The 21,061-nt window shown below is 35.4% G+C and overlaps 12 non-coding genes across 12 annotated transcripts; 5 read left to right on the forward strand and 7 right to left on the reverse strand.

The window, feature by feature from the left end:
* Positions 1-919: 919 nt before the first annotated feature.
* Positions 920-991, reverse strand: Trnae-cuc (transfer RNA glutamic acid (anticodon CUC)). The gene has a single exon. It is a non-coding gene; the product is annotated as a tRNA-Glu (tRNA).
* Positions 992-1,156: 165 nt separating this feature from the next.
* Trnad-guc (transfer RNA aspartic acid (anticodon GUC)) lies at positions 1,157-1,228 on the forward strand. Its single transcript has one exon. It is a non-coding gene; the product is annotated as a tRNA-Asp (tRNA).
* Positions 1,229-3,786: 2,558 nt separating this feature from the next.
* On the reverse strand, positions 3,787-3,858 carry Trnae-cuc (transfer RNA glutamic acid (anticodon CUC)). Its single transcript has one exon. It is a non-coding gene; the product is annotated as a tRNA-Glu (tRNA).
* A 180-nt stretch (positions 3,859-4,038) lies between these two features.
* Positions 4,039-4,109, forward strand: Trnad-guc (transfer RNA aspartic acid (anticodon GUC)). The gene has a single exon. It is a non-coding gene; the product is annotated as a tRNA-Asp (tRNA).
* A 2,618-nt stretch (positions 4,110-6,727) lies between these two features.
* On the reverse strand, positions 6,728-6,799 carry Trnae-cuc (transfer RNA glutamic acid (anticodon CUC)). Its single transcript has one exon. It is a non-coding gene; the product is annotated as a tRNA-Glu (tRNA).
* Positions 6,800-6,979: 180 nt separating this feature from the next.
* On the forward strand, positions 6,980-7,050 carry Trnad-guc (transfer RNA aspartic acid (anticodon GUC)). The gene has a single exon. It is a non-coding gene; the product is annotated as a tRNA-Asp (tRNA).
* A 2,616-nt stretch (positions 7,051-9,666) lies between these two features.
* Trnae-cuc (transfer RNA glutamic acid (anticodon CUC)) lies at positions 9,667-9,738 on the reverse strand. Its single transcript has one exon. It is a non-coding gene; the product is annotated as a tRNA-Glu (tRNA).
* A 2,868-nt stretch (positions 9,739-12,606) lies between these two features.
* On the reverse strand, positions 12,607-12,678 carry Trnae-cuc (transfer RNA glutamic acid (anticodon CUC)). The gene has a single exon. It is a non-coding gene; the product is annotated as a tRNA-Glu (tRNA).
* A 165-nt stretch (positions 12,679-12,843) lies between these two features.
* On the forward strand, positions 12,844-12,915 carry Trnad-guc (transfer RNA aspartic acid (anticodon GUC)). The gene has a single exon. It is a non-coding gene; the product is annotated as a tRNA-Asp (tRNA).
* Positions 12,916-15,511: 2,596 nt separating this feature from the next.
* Positions 15,512-15,583, reverse strand: Trnae-cuc (transfer RNA glutamic acid (anticodon CUC)). The gene has a single exon. It is a non-coding gene; the product is annotated as a tRNA-Glu (tRNA).
* Positions 15,584-18,431: 2,848 nt separating this feature from the next.
* Positions 18,432-18,503, reverse strand: Trnae-cuc (transfer RNA glutamic acid (anticodon CUC)). Its single transcript has one exon. It is a non-coding gene; the product is annotated as a tRNA-Glu (tRNA).
* A 180-nt stretch (positions 18,504-18,683) lies between these two features.
* On the forward strand, positions 18,684-18,754 carry Trnad-guc (transfer RNA aspartic acid (anticodon GUC)). Its single transcript has one exon. It is a non-coding gene; the product is annotated as a tRNA-Asp (tRNA).
* Positions 18,755-21,061: the final 2,307 nt, after the last annotated feature.

Genomic DNA, 21,061 nt, shown 5'->3' on the forward strand with positions numbered 1-21,061 from the left:
TAGGGTCTACGAAATTCCCCCCAGCTGGGGGGGGGGGGGGGGAGCAAAAGACAGTGTTCATGGCTCACGGCCTAGATACTATTTTTGTGGGCAAAGTAACAAACCTTAGCAACCAATCAGAAGGGCCGATATTTTGAGAACCATTGTACATGAAACAGATTACTACAGGGAGCTAAGTCCAGCCAGTATTTTATCAAAACAATGCCGATTTAAATGCACTTTTCGTTGTTATTTTTGTATGTGTTCACTTAAAAAATTCGCATGTATTTATATAACAAGGCCAAAACTACGGATAGACATGATACATTTATCTGAGTTACCGTCCTTGGTCTATATTTAGAAAATGTATATTTAGAATTAAGTTGAGGCCGATATGTATTGAAATCATAAGAGAGCATTAATTTTTTCAAAACATTTCATCTTAATCGCGCATATTTTAGTTGTTTATCACATACATTTGTAATTCACACTGAAATAAACAACACTATGTATTAAAAATATATGTTTAAACATAAAGAATGCTACTTCCGGAATATAAGTTCGCATAACATATCGGTTTGTTATTTAGATATAACATGACTATATATGTCTTTCTTACATCCTTCATATTTAATTGGTCCGGAGATCGCTGGTTACCTATTGAATCTATACTCCAGCTTTCAACATTAGTCCAAACATCTTTTGCCTCTGTTGCGAGTTCTTGTTTGGCAATTATCAAAAGTTGTGGAATTCGCATTGAATGCAATTATTGATGGAGTATTTCCTGAAGTTATTGTTCAAGCAGTACAATTAAATGATTGATCCAGCATTTCATCAAGTTATTAATCGAGCAATTCATTGAGTTATAATTGGTCAATCATTTCATGTGTAACTCAAGTTGTTCGCAAGTAAACAACTAAATAACTTTTCGAAAAAGGACTTCCCAAGCGGGGAATCGAACCCCGGCCGCCACGGTGAGAGCGTGGAATCCTAACCACTAGACCACTTGGGATTGCGAGCGTCTAGCGTGTTAAACTACTGTTAACTTTTATCAACATCTACGTCTCTGGTTTTATGACTATCGTAATCCGCTATACTACAACGACTGTAGTGTGCACTCAATAAATCATTGCTACTGAAGGAATATTGACATAAAGTTTGAAATTTAATGCCGCACTCCTCGATAGTATAGTGGTAAGTATCCCCGCCTGTCACGCGGGAGACCGGGGTTCGATTCCCCGCCGGGGAGCATCTGCTTTATCAATTTACTTTTTTTTTTCACGTACTAGTATTTTTGTCATTTTAATTCGTAACCTAAAATAATTGCTATACTTCAATCATATTTAGAAAACGAGGAAACATATTTTCAAAACTTCTCTCATTGCCAATTGATTATGCAATGAAGCATTTTAAGACCAGTGTTTTATCAACGTATTAGTGCTGCGGATTTATATAAAGTAGTTTGAATTGATTGTAGTTAGAAACACTTTTCAATGGCTACTGTATAACGTTTAATGTGAAGCACGCACACTTGATTTTCTTATCTCATACACTTGTAATTCACACTTCAATAAACAGCATTATTAATTAAAAATTATTGTTCAGACATTTACAATTCTACTCCCGGAATATACTTCGCATTACATACCAGTTTTTTTTAATTTAGACATAACCAGACTAAATGTCACTATTTTTTTTACATCTGACATATTTAATTGGTCCGGAGATCGCTGGTTACCTATGTCATCTATACTCCAGCTTTCATCGTTAGTCAAATACCCTTGTATTGCCAGTTCGTGTTTGGCGATTATCCGACGTAGTGGATTAAGCATTTTCTGCTATTATTGATCATGCATTTTATGAAATTATTGATGGAGTATTTCCTGAAATTATTGTTCAAGCAGTACCATTAAGTGATTGATCCAGCATTTTATAAAGAATTCTTAAGCATTTCGTCAAGTAATCGAGCAATTCATGGAGTTATTATTGGTGAAGCATTTCATGTGCAACTAAAGTTATGCGCAAGTAAACAACGTAATAACTTTTCGAAAAAAACTTCCTTAGCGGGGAATCTAACCCCGGTCGCCACGGTGAGAGCGTGGATCCTAACAACTAGAACACTTGGGATTGCGAAAGACTCATGTGTTAAACTAGGTGCACTCAATAAATAAACATGCCTGCTCCTGAAGTAATCTTGACATAAATTCTATGAACCAAGAAATGCTGCATTAATAGTGCCCTCCTCGATAGTATAGTTGTAAGTATCCCAGCCTGTCACACGGGAGACCAGGTTTCGATACCCTGACGGGCAGCTTCTGTTTTTATCCATTTCCTTTCGTTTAAATAACTTTCACCTACTAGTACTAGTATTTGTTGTCACCAAAACTTTTCTCAATCCCAATACGTTCATGCAATGAAGCATTTTAATACAGTACGTGTGTTGTGTTGTATAAACGTGTACCGGTTAGTGCTGTAGATTTGTATAACGTAGTTTGAATTGTAGTTAGAAACACTATTCAATAACTTCTTCAGTATGTTTCATGTGAAGCACGCATTCTTTATTTGCTTATCACATGCACGTTTAATTCACCTTTAAATAAACAACATTATATATTAAAAATGTATGTTCAAACATGAAGAATGCTACTTCCGGAATATATTTTTCATGAAATAACAGTTTGTTATCTAGACATATATAACTGTTGTGCCACTCATTATGCATTCGCGATTGTTCTCTCGTGTGGGAAGGACGTGCAAAATCGGTTAACTGGTATATATATATTGTATTTATTGGATTTGATTAAGTTTTAGATTATCTAAGATCTAAAATTAGATCAGTAACGACAAACAATGTGTCATGAGCCTCGGGGGATATAGAGATTTAAAAAATAGGGTGTACGAAATTCCCCCGGGGGGGGGGGGGAGCAAAAGTATTCATGGCTCACGGCCTAGATACTATTTTTTGTGGGCAAAGTAACAAACCTTAGCAATCAATCAGAAGGGCCGGTATTATGAGAACCATTGTACATGAAACAGATTACTACAGGGAGCTAAGTCTAGCCAGTATTTTGTCAAAACAATACGATTTAAATCCAGTTATCGTTGTTATTTTTGTATTTGTTCACTTCAAAAATTCGTATGTATTCATTAAGAGAGCCGATACTACGGATAGACATGCTATATTTATCGGGGATTCCGTTCTTTGTCTATATTTAGAAAATGCATATTTAGAATTTCGTTGAGGCCGATATGTACAATGTATTGAAATCATAAAAGAGCATTAACTTTTTCGTAACGTTTCGTGTGAATCGCGCATATGTTATTTTTGCTTATCACATACATTTGTAATTCACACTGAAATAAACAACATTATGTATTAAAAATATATGTTCAAACATAAAGAATGCTACTTCCGGAATATAAGTTCGCATTACATATCGGTTTGTTATTTAGATATAACCTGACTATATATTTCTTTCTTACATCCATCATATTTAATTGGTCCGGAGATCGCTGGTTACCTATTGAATCTATACTCCAGCTTTCAACATTAGTCCAAACATCTTTTGCCTCTGTGTTGCGAGTTCTTGTTTGGCAATTATCTGAAGTTGTGGAATTCGCATTGAATGCAATTATTGATGGAGTATTTCCTGAAGTTATTGTTCAAGCAGTACAATTAAATGATTGATCCAGCATTTCATAAAGTTATTAATCGAGCAATTCATTGAGTTATAATTGGTCAATCATTTCATGTGTAACTTAAGTTGTTCGCAAGTAAACAACTAAATAACTTTTCGAAAAAGGAACTTCCCAAGCGGGGAATCGAACCCCGGCCGCCACGGTGAGAGCGTGGAATCCTAACCACTAGACCACATGGGATTGCGAGCGTCCAGCGTGTTAAACTACTGTTAACTTTTATCAACATCTACGTCTCTGGTTTTATGAATATCGTAATCCGCTATACTAAAACGACTGTAGTGTGCACTCAATAAATCTTTTCTACTGAAGGAATCTTGACTTAAAGTTTGACAATTAACAAATCCAATTTTAATGCCGCACTCCTCGATAGTATAGTGGTAAGTATCCCCGCCTGTCACGCGGGGACCGGGGTTCGATTCCCCGTCGGGGAGCATCTCTTTTTATCAATTTACTTTTTTTTCACGTACTAGTATTTTTGTCATTTTAATTCGTAACCTAAAATAATTGCTATACTTCAATCATATTTAGAAAACGAGGAAACATATTTTCAAAACTTCTCTCCTTGCCAATTGATTATGCAATGAAGCATTTTAAGACAAGTGTTTTATCAACGTATTAGTGCTGCGGATTTATATAAAGTAGTTTGAATTGATTGTAGTTAGAAACACTTTTCAATGGCTACTGTATAACGTTTAATGTGAAGCACGCACACTTGATTTTCTTATCTCATACACTTGTCATTCACACTTCAATAAACAGCATTATTTATTAAAAATTATTGTTCAGACATTTACAATTCTACTCCCGGAATATACTTCGCATTACATACCAGTTTTTTTTTATTTAGAATTAACCTGACTAAATGTCACTGTTTTTTTTTACATCTGACATATTTAATTGGTCCGGAGATCGCTGGTTACCTATGTCATCTATACTCTAGCTTTCATCGTTAGTCAAATACCCTTGTATTGCCAGTTCGTGTTTGGCGATTATCCGACGTTGTGGATTACGCATTTTCTGCTATTATTGATCATGCATTTTATGAAGTTATTGATGGAGTATTTCCTGAAATTATTGTTCAAGCAGTACCATTAAGTGATTGGTCCAGCATTTTATAAAGAATTCTAAAGCATTTCGTCAAGTAATCGAGCAATTCATGGAGTTATTATTGGTAAAGCATTTCATGTGCAACTAAAGTTATGCGCAAGTAAACAACTTAATAACTTTTCGAAAAAAACTTCCTTAGCGGGGAATCTAACCCCGGTCGCCACGGTGAGAGCGTGGATCCTAACAACTAGACCACTTGGGATTGCGAAAGACTCATGTGTTAAACTAGGTCTTATTGCTCTAGTAATCGGCTATACTACAACGACTGTACTGTGCACTCAATAAATAAACATGCGTGCTCCTGAAGTAATCTTGACATAAATTCTATGAACCAAGAAATGCTGCATTAATAGTGCCCTCCTCGATATTATAGTTGTAAGTATCCCAGCCTGTCACACGGGAGACCAGGTTTCGATACCCTGACGGGGAGCTTCTGTTTTTATCCATTTCCTTTCTTTTAAATAACTTTCACCTACTAGTACTAGTATTTGTTGTCACCAAAACTTTTCTCAATCCCAATACGTTCATGCAATGAAGCATTTTAATACAGTACGTGTGTTGTGTTGTATAAACGTGTACCGGTTAGTGCTGTAGATTTGTATAACGTAGTTTGAATTGTAGTTAGAAACACTATTCAATAACTTCTTCAGTATGTTTCATGTGAAGCACGCATTCTTTATTTGCTTATCACATGCACGTTTAATTCACCTTTAAATAAACAACATTATATATTAAAAATGTATGTTCAAACATGAAGAATGCTACTTCCGGAATATATTGTTCATGAAATAACAGTTTGTTATCTAGACATATATAACTGTTGTGCCACTCATTATGCATTCGCGATTGTTCTCTCGTGTGGGAAGGACGTGCAAAATCGGTTAACTGGTATATATATTGTATTTATTGGATTTGATTAAGTTTTAGATTATCTAAGATCTAAAATTAGATTATCTAAGATCAGTAACGCCCCGCTAGAAATTTGCAAACAATGTGTCATGAGCCTCGGGGGATATAGAGATTTTAACAAGTAGGGTCAACAAAATTCTCCCGGGGGGGGGAGCAAAAGTATTCATGGCTAACGGCCTAGATACTATTTTTTGTGGGCAAAGTAACAAACCTTAGCAATCAATCAGAAGGGCCGATATTATGAGAACCATTGTACATGAAACAGATTACTACAGGGAGCTAAGTCTAGCCAGTATTTTGTCAAAACAATACGATTTAAATCCAGTTTTCGTTGTTATTTTTGTATTTGTTCGCTTCAAAAATTCGTATGTATTCATTAAGAGGGCCGATACTACGGATAGACATGCTATATTTATCGGGGATTCCGTTCTTTGTCTATATTTAGAAAATGCATATTTAGAATTTCGTTGAGGCCGATATGTATTGTAATCATAAAAGAGCATTAACTTTTTCATAACGTTTCGTGTGAATCGCGCATATTTTATTTGCTTATCACATACATTTGTAATTCACACTGAAATAAACAACATTACCGGTATGTATTTAAAATATATGTTCAAACATAAAGAATGCTACTTCCGGAATATAAGTTCGCATAACATATCGGTTTGTTATTTAGATATAACCTGACTATATATGTCTTTCTTACATCCATCATATTTGATTGGTCCGGAGATCGCTGGTTACCTATTGAATCTATACTCCAGCTTTCAACATTAGTCCAAACATCTTTTGCCTCTGTGTTGCGAGTTCTTGTTTGGCAATTATCTGAAGTTGTGGAATTCGCATTGAATGCAATTATTGATGGAGTATTTCCTGAAGTTATTGTTCAAGCAGTACAATTAAATGATTGATCCAGCATTTCATAAAGTTATTAATCGAGCAATTCATTGAGTTATAATTGGTCAATCATTTCATGTGTAACTCAAGTTGTTCGCAAGTAAACAACTAAATAACTTTTCGAAAAAGGAACTTCCCAAGCGGGGAATCGAACCCCGGCCGCCACGGTGAGAGCGTGGAATCCTAACCACTAGACCACTTGGGATTGCGAGCGTCCAGCGTGTTAAACTACTGATAACTTTTATCAACATCTACGTCTCTGGTTTTATGAATATCGTAATCCGCTATACTAAAACGACTGTAGTGTGCACTCAATAAATCTTTTCTACTGAAGGAATCTTGACTTAAAGTTTGACAATTAACAAATCCAATTTTAATGCCGCACTCCTCGATAGTATAGTGGTAAGTATCCCCGCCTGTCACGCGGGGACCGGGGTTCGATTCCCCGTCGGGGAGCATCTCTTTTTATCAATTTACTTTTTTTTTCACGTACTAGTATTTTTGTCATTTTAATTCGTAACCTAAAATAATTGCTATACTTCAATCATATTTAGAAAACGAGGAAACATATTTTCAAAACTTCTCTCCTTGCCAATTGATTATGCAATGAAGCATTTTAAGACCAGTGTTTTATCAACGTATTAGTGCTGCGGATTTATATAAAGTAGTTTGAATTGATTGTAGTTAGAAACACTTTTCAATGGCTACTGTATAACGTTTAATGTGAAGCACGCACACTTGATTTTCTTATCTCATACACTTGTCATTCACACTTCAATAAACAGCATTATTTATTAAAAATTATTGTTCAGACATTTACAATTCTACTCCCGGAATATACTTCGCATTACATACCAGATTTTTTTATTTAGAATTAACCTGACTAAATGTCACTGTTTTTTTTACATCTGACATATTTAATTGGTCCGGAGATCGCTGGTTACCTATGTCATCTATACTCTAGCTTTCATCGTTAGTCAAATACCCTTGTATTGCCAGTTCGTGTTTGGCGATTATCCGACGTTGTGGATTACGCATTTTCTGCTATTATTGATCATGCATTTTATGAAGTTATTGATGGAGTATTTCCTGAAATTATTGTTCAAGCAGTACCATTAAGTGATTGGTCCAGCATTTTATAAAGAATTCTAAAGCATTTCGTCAAGTAATCGAGCAATTCATGGAGTTATTATTGGTAAAGCATTTCATGTGCAACTAAAGTTATGCGCAAGTAAACAACTTAATAACTTTTCGAAAAAAACTTCCTTAGCGGGGAATCTAACCCCGGTCGCCACGGTGAGAGCGTGGATCCTAACAACTAGACCACTTGGGATTGCGAAAGACTCATGTGTTAAACTAGGTCTTATTGCTCTAGTAATCGGCTATACTACAACGACTGTACTGTGCACTCAATAAATAAACATGCGTGCTCCTGAAGTAATCTTGACATAAATTCTATGAACCAAGAAATGCTGCATTAATAGTGCCCTCCTCGATAGTATAGTTGTAAGTATCCCAGCCTGTCACACGGGAGACCAGGTTTCGATACCCTGACGGGGAGCTTCTGTTTTTATCCATTTCCTTTCTTTTAAATAACTTTCACCTACTAGTACTAGTATTTGTTGTCACCAAAACTTTTCTCAATCCCAATACGTTCATGCAATGAAGCATTTTAATACAGTACGTGTGTTGTGTTGTATAAACGTGTACCGGTTAGTGCTGTAGATTTGTATAACGTAGTTTGAATTGTAGTTAGAAACACTATTCAATAACTTCTTCAGTATGTTTCATGTGAAGCACGCATTCTTTATTTGCTTATCACATGCACGTTTAATTCACCTTTAAATAAACAACATTATATATTAAAAATGTATGTTCAAACATGAAGAATGCTACTTCCGGAATATATTGTTCATGAAATAACAGTTTGTTATCTAGACATATATAACTGTTGTGCCACTCATTATGCATTCGCGATTGTTCTCTCGTGTGGGAAGGACGTGCAAAATCGGTTAACTGGTATATATATTGTATTTATTGGATTTGATTAAGTTTTAGATTATCTAAGATCTAAAATTAGATTATCTAAGATCAGTAACGCCCCGCTAGAAATTTGCAAACCATGTGTCATGAGCCTCGGGGGATATACGGATTTTAACAAGTAGGGTCAACAAAATTCTCCCGGGGGGGGGGCAAAAGTATTCATGGCTAACGGCCTAGATACTATTTTTTGTGGGCAAAGTAACAAACCTTAGCAATCAATCAGAAGGGCCGATATTATGAGAACCATTGTACATGAAACAGATTACTACAGGGAGCTAAGTCTAGCCAGTATTTTGTCAAAACAATACGATTTAAATCCAGTTTTCGTTGTTATTTTTGTATTTGTTCGCTTCAAAAATTCGTATGTATTCATTAAGAGGGCCGATACTACGGATAGACATGCTATATTTATCGGGGATTCCGTTCTTTGTCTATATTTAGAAAATGCATATTTAGAATTTCGTTGAGGCCGATATGTATTGTAATCATAAAAGAGCATTAACTTTTTCATAACGTTTCGTGTGAATCGCGCATATTTTATTTGCTTATCACATACATTTGTAATTCACACTGAAATAAACAACATTACCGGTATGTATTTAAAATATATGTTCAAACATAAAGAATGCTACTTCCGGAATATAAGTTCGCATAACATATCGGTTTGTTATTTAGATATAACCTGACTATATATGTCTTTCTTACATCCATCATATTTGATTGGTCCGGAGATCGCTGGTTACCTATTGAATCTATACTCCAGCTTTCAACATTAGTCCAAACATCTTTTGCCTCTGTGTTGCGAGTTCTTGTTTGGCAATTATCTGAAGTTGTGGAATTCGCATTGAATGCAATTATTGATGGAGTATTTCCTGAAGTTATTGTTCAAGCAGTACAATTAAATGATTGATCCAGCATTTCATAAAGTTATTAATCGAGCAATTCATTGAGTTATAATTGGTCAATCATTTCATGTGTAACTCAAGTTGTTCGCAAGTAAACAACTAAATAACTTTTCGAAAAAGGTACTTCCCAAGCGGGGAATCGAACCCCGGCCGCCACGGTGAGAGCGTGGAATCCTAACCACTAGACCACTTGGGATTGCGAGCGTCCAGCGTGTTAAACTACTGATAACTTTTATCAACATCTACGTCTCTGGTTTTATGAATATCGTAATCCGCTATACTAAAACGACTGTAGTGTGCACTCAATAAATCTTTTCTACTGAAGGAATCTTGACTTAAAGTTTGACAATTAACAAATCCAATTTTAATGCCGCACTCCTCGATAGTATAGTGGTAAGTATCCCCGCCTGTCACGCGGGGACCGGGGTTCGATTCCCCGTCGGGAGCATCTCTTTTTATCAATTTACTTTTTTTTTCACGTACTAGTATTTTTGTCATTTTAATTCGTAACCTAAAATAATTGCTATACTTCAATCATATTTAGAAAACGAGGAAACATATTTTCAAAACTTCTCTCCTTGCCAATTGATTATGCAATGAAGCATTTTAAGACCAGTGTTTTATCAACGTATTAGTGCTGCGGATTTATATAAAGTAGTTTGAATTGATTGTAGTTAGAAACACTTTTCAATGGCTACTGTATAACGTTTAATGTGAAGCACGCACACTTGATTTTCTTATCTCATACACTTGTCATTCACACTTCAATAAACAGCATTATTTATTAAAAATTATTGTTCAGACATTTACAATTCTACTCCCGGAATATACTTCGCATTACATACCAGATTTTTTTATTTAGAATTAACCTGACTAAATGTCACTGTTTTTTTTACATCTGACATATTTAATTGGTCCGGAGATCGCTGGTTACCTATGTCATCTATACTCTAGCTTTCATCGTTAGTCAAATACCCTTGTATTGCCAGTTCGTGTTTGGCGATTATCCGACGTTGTGGATTACGCATTTTCTGCTATTATTGATCATGCATTTTATGAAGTTATTGATGGAGTATTTCCTGAAATTATTGTTCAAGCAGTACCATTAAGTGATTGGTCCAGCATTTTATAAAGAATTCTAAAGCATTTCGTCAAGTAATCGAGCAATTCATGGAGTTATTATTGGTAAAGCATTTCATGTGCAACTAAAGTTATGCGCAAGTAAACAACTTAATAACTTTTCGAAAAAAACTTCCTTAGCGGGGAATCTAACCCCGGTCGCCACGGTGAGAGCGTGGATCCTAACAACTAGACCACTTGGGATTGCGAAAGACTCATGTGTTAAACTAGGTCTTATTGCTCTAGTAATCGGCTATACTACAACGACTGTACTGTGCACTCAATAAATAAACATGCGTGCTCCTGAAGTAATCTTGACATAAATTCTATGAACCAAGAAATGCTGCATTAATAGTGCCCTCCTCGATAGTATAGTTGTAAGTATCCCAGCCTGTCACACGGGAGACCAGGTTTCGATACCCTGACGGGGAGCTTCTGTTTTTATCCATTTCCTTTCTTTTAAATAACTTTCACCTACTAGTACTAGTATTTGTTGTCACCAAAACTTTTCTCAATCCCAATACGTTCATGCAATGAAGCATTTTAATACAGTACGTGTGTTGTGTTGTATAAACGTGTACCGGTTAGTGCTGTAGATTTGTATAACGTAGTTTGAATTGTAGTTAGAAACACTATTCAATAACTTCTTCAGTATGTTTCATGTGAAGCACGCATTCTTTATTTGCTTATCACATGCACGTTTAATTCACCTTTAAATAAACAACATTATATATTAAAAATGTATGTTCAAACATGAAGAATGCTACTTCCGGAATATATTGTTCATGAAATAACAGTTTGTTATCTAGACATATATAACTGTTGTGCCACTCATTATGCATTCGCGATTGTTCTCTCGTGTGGGAAGGACGTGCAAAATCGGTTAACTGGTATATATATTGTATTTTTTGGATTTGATTAAGTTTTAGATTATCTAAGATCTAAAATTAGATTATCTAAGATCAGTAACGCCCCGCTAGAAATTTGCAAACCATGTGTCATGAGCCTCGGGGGATATACGGATTTTAACAAGTAGGGTCAACAAAATTCTCCCGGGGGGGGGGAGCAAAAGTATTCATGGCTAACGGCCTAGATACTATTTTTTGTGGGCAAAGTAACAAACCTTAGCAATCAATCAGAAGGGCCGATATTATGAGAACCATTGTACATGAAACAGATTACTACAGGGAGCTAAGTCTAGCCAGTATTTTGTCAAAACAATACGATTTAAATCCAGTTTTCGTTGTTATTTTTGTATTTGTTCGCTTCAAAAATTCGTATGTATTCATTAAGAGGGCCGATACTACGGATAGACATGCTATATTTATCGGGGATTCCGTTCTTTGTCTATATTTAGAAAATGCATATTTAGAATTTCGTTGAGGCCGATATGTATTGTAATCATAAAAGAGCATTAACTTTTTCATAACGTTTCGTGTGAATCGCGCATATTTTATTTGCTTATCACATACATTTGTAATTCACACTGAAATAAACAACATTACCGGTATGTATTTAAAATATATGTTCAAACATAAAGAATGCTACTTCCGGAATATAAGTTCGCATTACATATCGGTTTGTTATTTAGATATAACCTGACTATATATGTCTTTCTTACATCCATCATATTTGATTGGTCCGGAGATCGCTGGTTACCTATTGAATCTATACTCCAGCTTTCAACATTAGTCCAAACATCTTTTGCCTCTGTGTTGCGAGTTCTTGTTTGGCAATTATCTGAAGTTGTGGAATTCGCATTGAATGCAATTATTGATGGAGTATTTCCTGAAGTTATTGTTCAAGCAGTACAATTAAATGATTGATCCAGCATTTCATAAAGTTATTAATCGAGCAATTCATTGAGTTATAATTGGTCAATCATTTCATGTGTAACTCAAGTTGTTCGCAAGTAAACAACTAAATAACTTTTCGAAAAAGGAACTTCCCAAGCGGGGAATCGAACCCCGGCCGCCTCGGTGAGAGCGTGGAATCCTAACCACTAGACCACTTGGGATTGCGAGCGTCCAGCGTGTTAAACTACTGATAACTTTTATCAACATCTACGTCTCTGGTTTTATGACTATCGTAATCCGCTATACTTCAACGACTGTAGTGTGCACTCAATAAATCGTTGCTACTGAAGGAATCTTGACTTAAAGTTTGAAATTTAATGCCGCACTCCTCGATAGTATAGTGGTAAGTATCCCCGCCTGTCACGCGGGAGACCGGGGTTCGATTCCCCGTCGGGGAGCATCTGTTTTTATCAATTTACAATTTTACGTACTAGTATTTTTGTCATTTTAATTCGTAACCTAAAATAATTGCTATACTTCAATCATATTTAGAAAACGAGGAACATATTTTCAAAACTTCTCTCCTTGCCAATTGATTATGCAATGAAGCATTTTAAGACCAGTGTTTTATCAACGTATTAGTGCTGCGGATTTATATAAAGTTGTTTGAATTGATTGTAGTTAGAAACACTTTTCAATGGCTACTGTATAACGTTTAATGTGAAGCACGCACACTTGATTTTCTTATCTCATACACTTGTAATTCACACTTCAATAAACAGCATTATTTATTAAAAATTATTGTTCAGACATTTACAATTCTACTCCCGGAATATACTTCGCATTACATACCAGTTTTTTTTTATTTAGAATTAACCTGACTAAATGTCACTATTTTTTTTTACATCTGACATATTTAATTGGTCCGGAGATCGCTGGTTACCTATGTCATCTATACTCTAGCTTTCATCGTTAGTCAAATACCCTTGTATTGCCAGTTCGTGTTTGGCGATTATCCGACGTTGTGGATTACGCATTTTCTGCTATTATTGATCATGCATTTTATGAAGTTATTGATGGAGTATTTCCTGAAATTATTGTTCAAACAGTACCATTAAGTGATTGGTCCAGTATTTTATAAAGAATTCTAAAGCATTTCGTCAAGTAATCGAGCAATTCATGGAGTTATTATTGGTGAAGCATTTCATGTGCAACTAAAGTTATGCGCAAGTAAACAACTTAATAACTTTTCGAAAAAAACTTCCTTAGCGGGGAATCTAACCCCGGTCGCCACGGTGAGAGCGTGGATCCTAACCACTAGACCACTTGGGATTGCAAAAGACTCATGTGTTAAACTAGGTCTTATTGCTCTAGTAATCGGCTATACTACAACGACTGTACTGTGCACTCAATAAATAAACATGCGTGCTCCTGAAGGAATCTTGACATAAATTCTATGAACCAAGAAATGCTGCATTAATAGTGCCCTCCTCGATAGTATAGTTGTAAGTATCCCAGCCTGTCACACGGGAGACCAGGTTTCGATTCCCTGACGGGGAGCTTCTGTTTTTATCCATTTCCTTTCTTTTAAATAACTTTCACCTACTAGTACTAGTATTTGTTGTCACCAAAACTTTTCTCAATCCCAATACGTTCATGCAATGAAGCATTTTAATACAGTACGTGTGTTGTGTTGTATAAACGTGTACCGGTTAGTGCTGTAGATTTGTATAACGTAGTTTGAATTGTAGTTAGAAACACTATTCAATAACTTCTTCAGTATGTTTCATGTGAAGCACGCATTCTTTATTTGCTTATTACATGCACGTTTAATTCACCTTTAAATAAACAACATTATATATTAAAAATGTATGTTCAAACATGAAGAATGCTACTTCCGGAATATATTTTTCATGAAATAACCGTTTGTTATCTAGACATATATAACTGTTGTGCCACTCATTATGCATTCGCGATTGTTCTCTCGTGTGGGAAGGACGTGCAAAATCGGTTAACTGGTATATATATTGTATTTATTGGATTTGATTAAGTTTTAGATTATCTAAGATCTAAAATTAGATCAGTAACGACAAACAATGTGTCATGAGCCTCGGGGGATATAGAGATTTAAAAAATAGGGTGTACGAAATTCCCCCGGGGGGGGGGGAGCAAAAGTATTCATGGCTCACGGCCTAGATACTATTTTTTGTGGGCAAAGTAACAAACCTTAGCAATCAATCAGAAGGGCCGGTATTATGAGAACCATTGTACATGAAACAGATTACTACAGGGAGCTAAGTCTAGCCAGTATTTTGTCAAAACAATACGATTTAAATCCAGTTATCGTTGTTATTTTTGTATTTGTTCACTTCAAAAATTCGTATGTATTCATTAAGAGAGCCGATACTACGGATAGACATGCTATATTTATCGGGGATTCCGTTCTTTGTCTATATTTAGAAAATGCATATTTAGAATTTCGTTGAGGCCGATATGTACAATGTATTGAAATCATAAAAGAGCATTAACTTTTTCGTAACGTTTCGTGTGAATCGCGCATATGTTATTTTTGCTTATCACATACATTTGTAATTCACACTGAAATAAACAACATTATGTATTAAAAATATATGTTCAAACATAAAGAATGCTACTTCCGGAATATAAGTTCGCATTACATATCGGTTTGTTATTTAGATATAACCTGACTATATATTTCTTTCTTACATCCATCATATTTCATATTTGGTCCGGAGATCGCTGGTTACCTATTGAATCTATACTCCAGCTTTCAACATTAGTCCAAACATCTTTTGCCTCTGTGTTGCGAGTTCTTGTTTGGCAATTATCTGAAGTTGTGGAATTCGCATTGAATGCAATTATTGATGGAGTATTTCCTGAAGTTATTGTTCAAGCAGTACAATTAAATGATTGATCCAGCATTTCATAAAGTTATTAATCGAGCAATTCATTGAGTTATAATTGGTCAATCATTTCATGTGTAACTTAAGTTGTTCGCAAGTAAACAACTAAATAACTTTTCGAAAAAGGAACGTCCCAAGCGGGGAATCGAACCCCGGCCGCCACGGTGAGAGCGTGGAATCCTAACCACTAGACCACTTGGGATTGCGAGCGTCCAGCGTGTTAAACTACTGTTAACTTTTATCAACATCTACGTCTCTGGTTTTATGAATATCGTAAGCCGCTATACTAAAACGACTGTAGTGTGCACTCAATAAATCTTTTCTACTGAAGGAATCTTGACTTAAAGTTTGACAATTAACAAATCCAATTTTAATGCCGCACTCCTCGATAGTATAGTGGTAAGTATCCCCGCCAGTCACGCGGGGACCGGGGTTCGATTCCCCGTCGGGGAGCATCTCTTTTTATCAATTTACTTTTTTTTCACGTACTAGTATTTTTGTCATTTTAATTCGTAACCTAAAATAATTGCTATACTTCAATCATATTTAGAAAACGAGGAAACATATTTTCAAAACTTCTCTCCTTGCCAATTGATTATGCAATGAAGCATTTTAAGACCAGTGTTTTATCAACGTATTAGTGCTGCGGATTTATATAAAGTAGTTTGAATTGATTGTAGTTAGAAACACTTTTCAATGGCTACTGTATAACGTTTAATGTGAAGCACGCACACTTGATTTTCTTATCTCATACACTTGTAATTCACACTTCAATAAACAGCATTATTTATTAAAAATTATTGTTCAGACATGTACAATTCTACTCCCGGAATATACTTCGCATTACATACCAGTTTTTTTTTATTTAGAATTAACCTGACTAAATGTCACTATTTTTTTTTACATCTGACATATTTAATTGGTCCGGAGATCGCTGGTTACCTATGTCATCTATACTCTAGCTTTCATCGTTAGTCAAATACCCTTGTATTGCCAGTTCGTGTTTGGCGATTATCCGACGTTGTGGATTACGCATTTTCTGCTATTATTGATCATGCATTTTATGAAGTTATTGATGGAGTATTTCCTGAAATTATTGTTCAAGCAGTACCATTAAGTGATTGGTCCAGTATTTTATAAAGAATTCTAAAGCATTTCGTCAAGTAATCGAGCAATTCATGGAGTTATTATTGGTGAAGCATTTCATGTGCAACTAAAGTTATGCGCAAGTAAACAACTTAATAACTTTTCGAAAAAAACTTCCTTAGCGGGGAATCTAACCCCGGTCGCCACGGTGAGAGCGTGGATCCTAACCACTAGACCACTTGGGATTGCAAAAGACTCATGTGTTAAACTAGGTCTTATTGCTCTAGTAATCGGCTATACTACAACGACTGTACTGTGCACTCAATAAATAAACATGCGTGCTCCTGAAGGAATCTTGACATAAATTCTATGAACCAAGAAATGCTGCATTAATAGTGCCCTCCTCGATAGTATAGTTGTAAGTATCCCAGCCTGTCACACGGGAGACCAGGTTTCGATTCCCTGACGGGGAGCTTCTGTTTTTATCCATTTCCTTTCTTTTAAATAACTTTCACCTACTAGTACTAGTATTTGTTGTCACCAAAACTTTTCTCAATCCCAATACGTTCATGCAATGAAGCATTTTAATACAGTACGTGTGTTGTGTTGTATAAACGTGTACCGGTTAGTGCTGTAGATTTGTATAACGTAGTTTGAATTGTAGTTAGAAACACTATTCAATAACTTCTTCAGTATGTTTCATGTGAAGCACGCATTCTTTATTTGCTTATTACATGCACGTTTAATTCACCTTTAAATAAACAACATTATATATTAAAAATGTATGTTCAAACATGAAGAATGCTACTTCCGGAATATATTTTTCATGAAATAACCGTTTGTTATCTAGACATATATAACTGTTGTGCCACTCATTATGCATTCGCGATTGTTCTCTCGTGTGGGAAGGACGTGCAAAATCGGTTAACTGGTATATATATTGTATTTATTGGATTTGATTAAGTTTTAGATTATCTAAGATCTAAAATTAGATCAGTAACGACAAACAATGTGTCATGAGCCTCGGGGGATATAGAGATTTAAAAAATAGGGTGTACGAAATTCCCCCGGGGGGGGGGGAGCAAAAGTATTCATGGCTCACGGCCTAGATACTATTTTTTGTGGGCAAAGTAACAAACCTTAGCAATCAATCAGAAGGGCCGGTATTATGAGAACCATTGTACATGAAACAGATTACTACAGGGAGCTAAGTCTAGCCAGTATTTTGTCAAAACAATACGATTTAAATCCAGTTATCGTTGTTATTTTTGTATTTGTTCACTTCAAAAATTCGTATGTATTCATTAAGAGAGCCGATACTACGGATAGACATGCTATATTTATCGGGGATTCAGTTCTTTGTCTATATTTAGAAAATGCATATTTAGAATTTCGTTGAGGCCGATATGTACAATGTATTGAAATCATAAAAGAGCATTAACTTTTTCGTAACGTTTCGTGTGAATCGCGCATATGTTATTTTTGCTTATCACATACATTTGTAATTCACACTGAAATAAACAACATTATGTATTAAAAATATATGTTCAAACATAAAGAATGCTACTTCCGGAATATAAGTTCGCATTACATATCGGTTTGTTATTTAGATATAACCTGACTATATATTTCTTTCTTACATCCATGATATTTAATTGGTCCGGAGATCGCTGGTTACCTATTGAATCTATACTCCAGCTTTCAACATTAGTCCAAACATCTTTTGCCTCTGTGTTGCGAGTTCTTGTTTGGCAATTATCTGAAGTTGTGGAATTCGCATTGAATGCAATTATTGATGGAGTATTTCCTGAAGTTATTGTTCAAGCAGTACAATTAAATGATTGATCCAGCATTTCATAAAGTTATTAATCGAGCAATTCATTGAGTTATAATTGGTCAATCATTTCATGTGTAACTTAAGTTGTTCGCAAGTAAACAACTAAATAACTTTTCGAAAAAGGAACTTCCCAAGCGGGGAATCGAACCCCGGCCGCCACGGTGAGAGCGTGGAATCCTAACCACTAGACCACTTGGGATTGCGAGCGTCCAGCGTGTTAAACTACTGTTAACTTTTATCAACATCTACGTCTCTGGTTTTATGAATATCGTAATCCGCTATACTAAAACGACTGTAGTGTGCACTCAATAAATCTTTTCTACTGAAGGAATCTTGACTTAAAGTTTGACAATTAACAAATCCAATTTTAATGCCGCACTCCTCGATAGTATAGTGGTAAGTATCCCCGCCTGTCACGCGGGGACCGGGGTTCGATTCCCCGTCGGGGAGCATCTCTTTTTATCAATTTACTTTTTTTTTCACGTACTAGTATTTTTGTCATTTTAATTCGTAACCTAAAATAATTGCTATACTTCAATCATATTTAGAAAACGAGGAAACATATTTTCAAAACTTCTCTCCTTGCCAATTGATTATGCAATGAAGCATTTTAAGACAAGTGTTTTATCAACGTATTAGTGCTGCGGATTTATATAAAGTAGTTTGAATTGATTGTAGTTAGAAACACTTTTCAATGGCTACTGTATAACGTTTAATGTGAAGCACGCACACTTGATTTTCTTATCTCATACACTTGTCATTCACACTTCAATAAACAGCATTATTTATTAAAAATTATTGTTCAGACATTTACAATTCTACTCCCGGAATATACTTCGCATAACATACCAATTTTTTTTTATTTAGAATTAACCTGACTAAATGTCACTGTTTTTTTTACATCTGACATATTTAATTGGTCCGGAGATCGCTGGTTACCCATGTCATCTATACTCTAGCTTTCATCGTTAGTCAAATACCCTTGTATTGCCAGTTCGTGTTTGGCGATTATCCGACGTTGTGGATTACGCATTTTCTGCTATTATTGATCATGCATTTTATGAAGTTATTGATGGAGTATTTCCTGAAATTATTGTTCAAGCAGTACCATTAAGTGATTGGTCCAGCATTTTATAAAGAATTCTAAAGCATTTCGTCAAGTAATCGAGCAATTCATGGAGTTATTATTGGTAAAGCATTTCATGTGCAACTAAAGTTATGCGCAAGTAAACAACTTAATAACTTTTCGAAAAAAACTTCCTTAGCGGGGAATCTAACCCCGGTCGCCACGGTGAGAGCGTGGATCCTAACAACTAGACCACTTGGGATTGCGAAAGACTCATGTGTTAAACTAGGTCTTATTGCTCTAGTAATCGGCTATACTACAACGACTGTACTGTGCACTCAATAAATAAACATGCGTGCTCCTGAAGTAATCTTGACATAAATTCTATGAACCAAGAAATGCTGCATTAATAGTGCCCTCCTCGATATTATAGTTGTAAGTATCCCAGCCTGTAACACGGGAGACCAGGTTTCGATACCCTGACGGGGAGCTTCTGTTTTTATCCATTTCCTTTCTTTTAAATAACTTTCACCTACTAGTACTAGTATTTGTTGTCACCAAAACTTTTCTCAATCCCAATACGTTCATGCAATGAAGCATTTTAATACAGTACGTGTGTTGTGTTGTATAAACGTGTACCGGTTAGTGCTGTAGATTTGTATAACGTAGTTTGAATTGTAGTTAGAAACACTATTCAATAACTTCTTCAGTATGTTTCATGTGAAGCACGCATTCTTTATTTGCTTATCACATGCACGTTTAATTCACCTTTAAATAAACAACATTATATATTAAAAATGTATGTTCAAACATGAAGAATGCTACTTCCGGAATATATTGTTCATGAAATAACAGTTTGTTATCTAGACATATATAACTGTTGTGCCACTCATTATGCATTCGCGATTGTTCTCTCGTGTGGGAAGGACGTGCAAAATCGGTTAACTGGTATATATATTGTATTTATTGGATTTGATTAAGTTTTAGATTATCTAAGATCTAAAATTAGATTATCTAAGATCAGTAACGCCCCGCTAGAAATTTGCAAACAATGTGTCATGAGCCTCGGGGGATATAGAGATTTTAACAAGTAGGGTCAACAAAATTCTCCCGGGGGGGGGAGCAAAAGTATTCATGGCTAACGGCCTAGATACTATTTTTTGTGGGCAAAGTAACAAACCTTAGCAATCAATCAGAAGGGCCGATATTATGAGAACCATTGTACATGAAACAGATTACTACAGGGAGCTAAGTCTAGCCAGTATTTTGTCAAAACAATACGATTTAAATCCAGTTTTCGTTGTTATTTTTGTATTTGTTCGCTTCAAAAATTCGTATGTATTCATTAAGAGGGCCGATACTACGGATAGACATGCTATATTTATCGGGGATTCCGTTCTTTGTCTATATTTAGAAAATGCATATTTAGAATTTCGTTGAGGCCGATATGTATTGTAATCATAAAAGAGCATTAACTTTTTCATAACGTTTCGTGTGAATCGCGCATATTTTATTTGCTTATCACATACATTTGTAATTCACACTGAAATAAACAACATTACCGGTATGTATTTAAAATATATGTTCAAACATAAAGAATGCTACTTCCGGAATATAAGTTCGCATAACATATCGGTTTGTTATTTAGATATAACCTGACTATATATGTCTTTCTTACATCCATCATATTT

Source organism: Dreissena polymorpha, chromosome 3, assembly GCF_020536995.1.
Source record: "Dreissena polymorpha isolate Duluth1 chromosome 3, UMN_Dpol_1.0, whole genome shotgun sequence".
Taxonomy (NCBI): Eukaryota; Metazoa; Mollusca; class Bivalvia; order Myida; family Dreissenidae; genus Dreissena; species Dreissena polymorpha.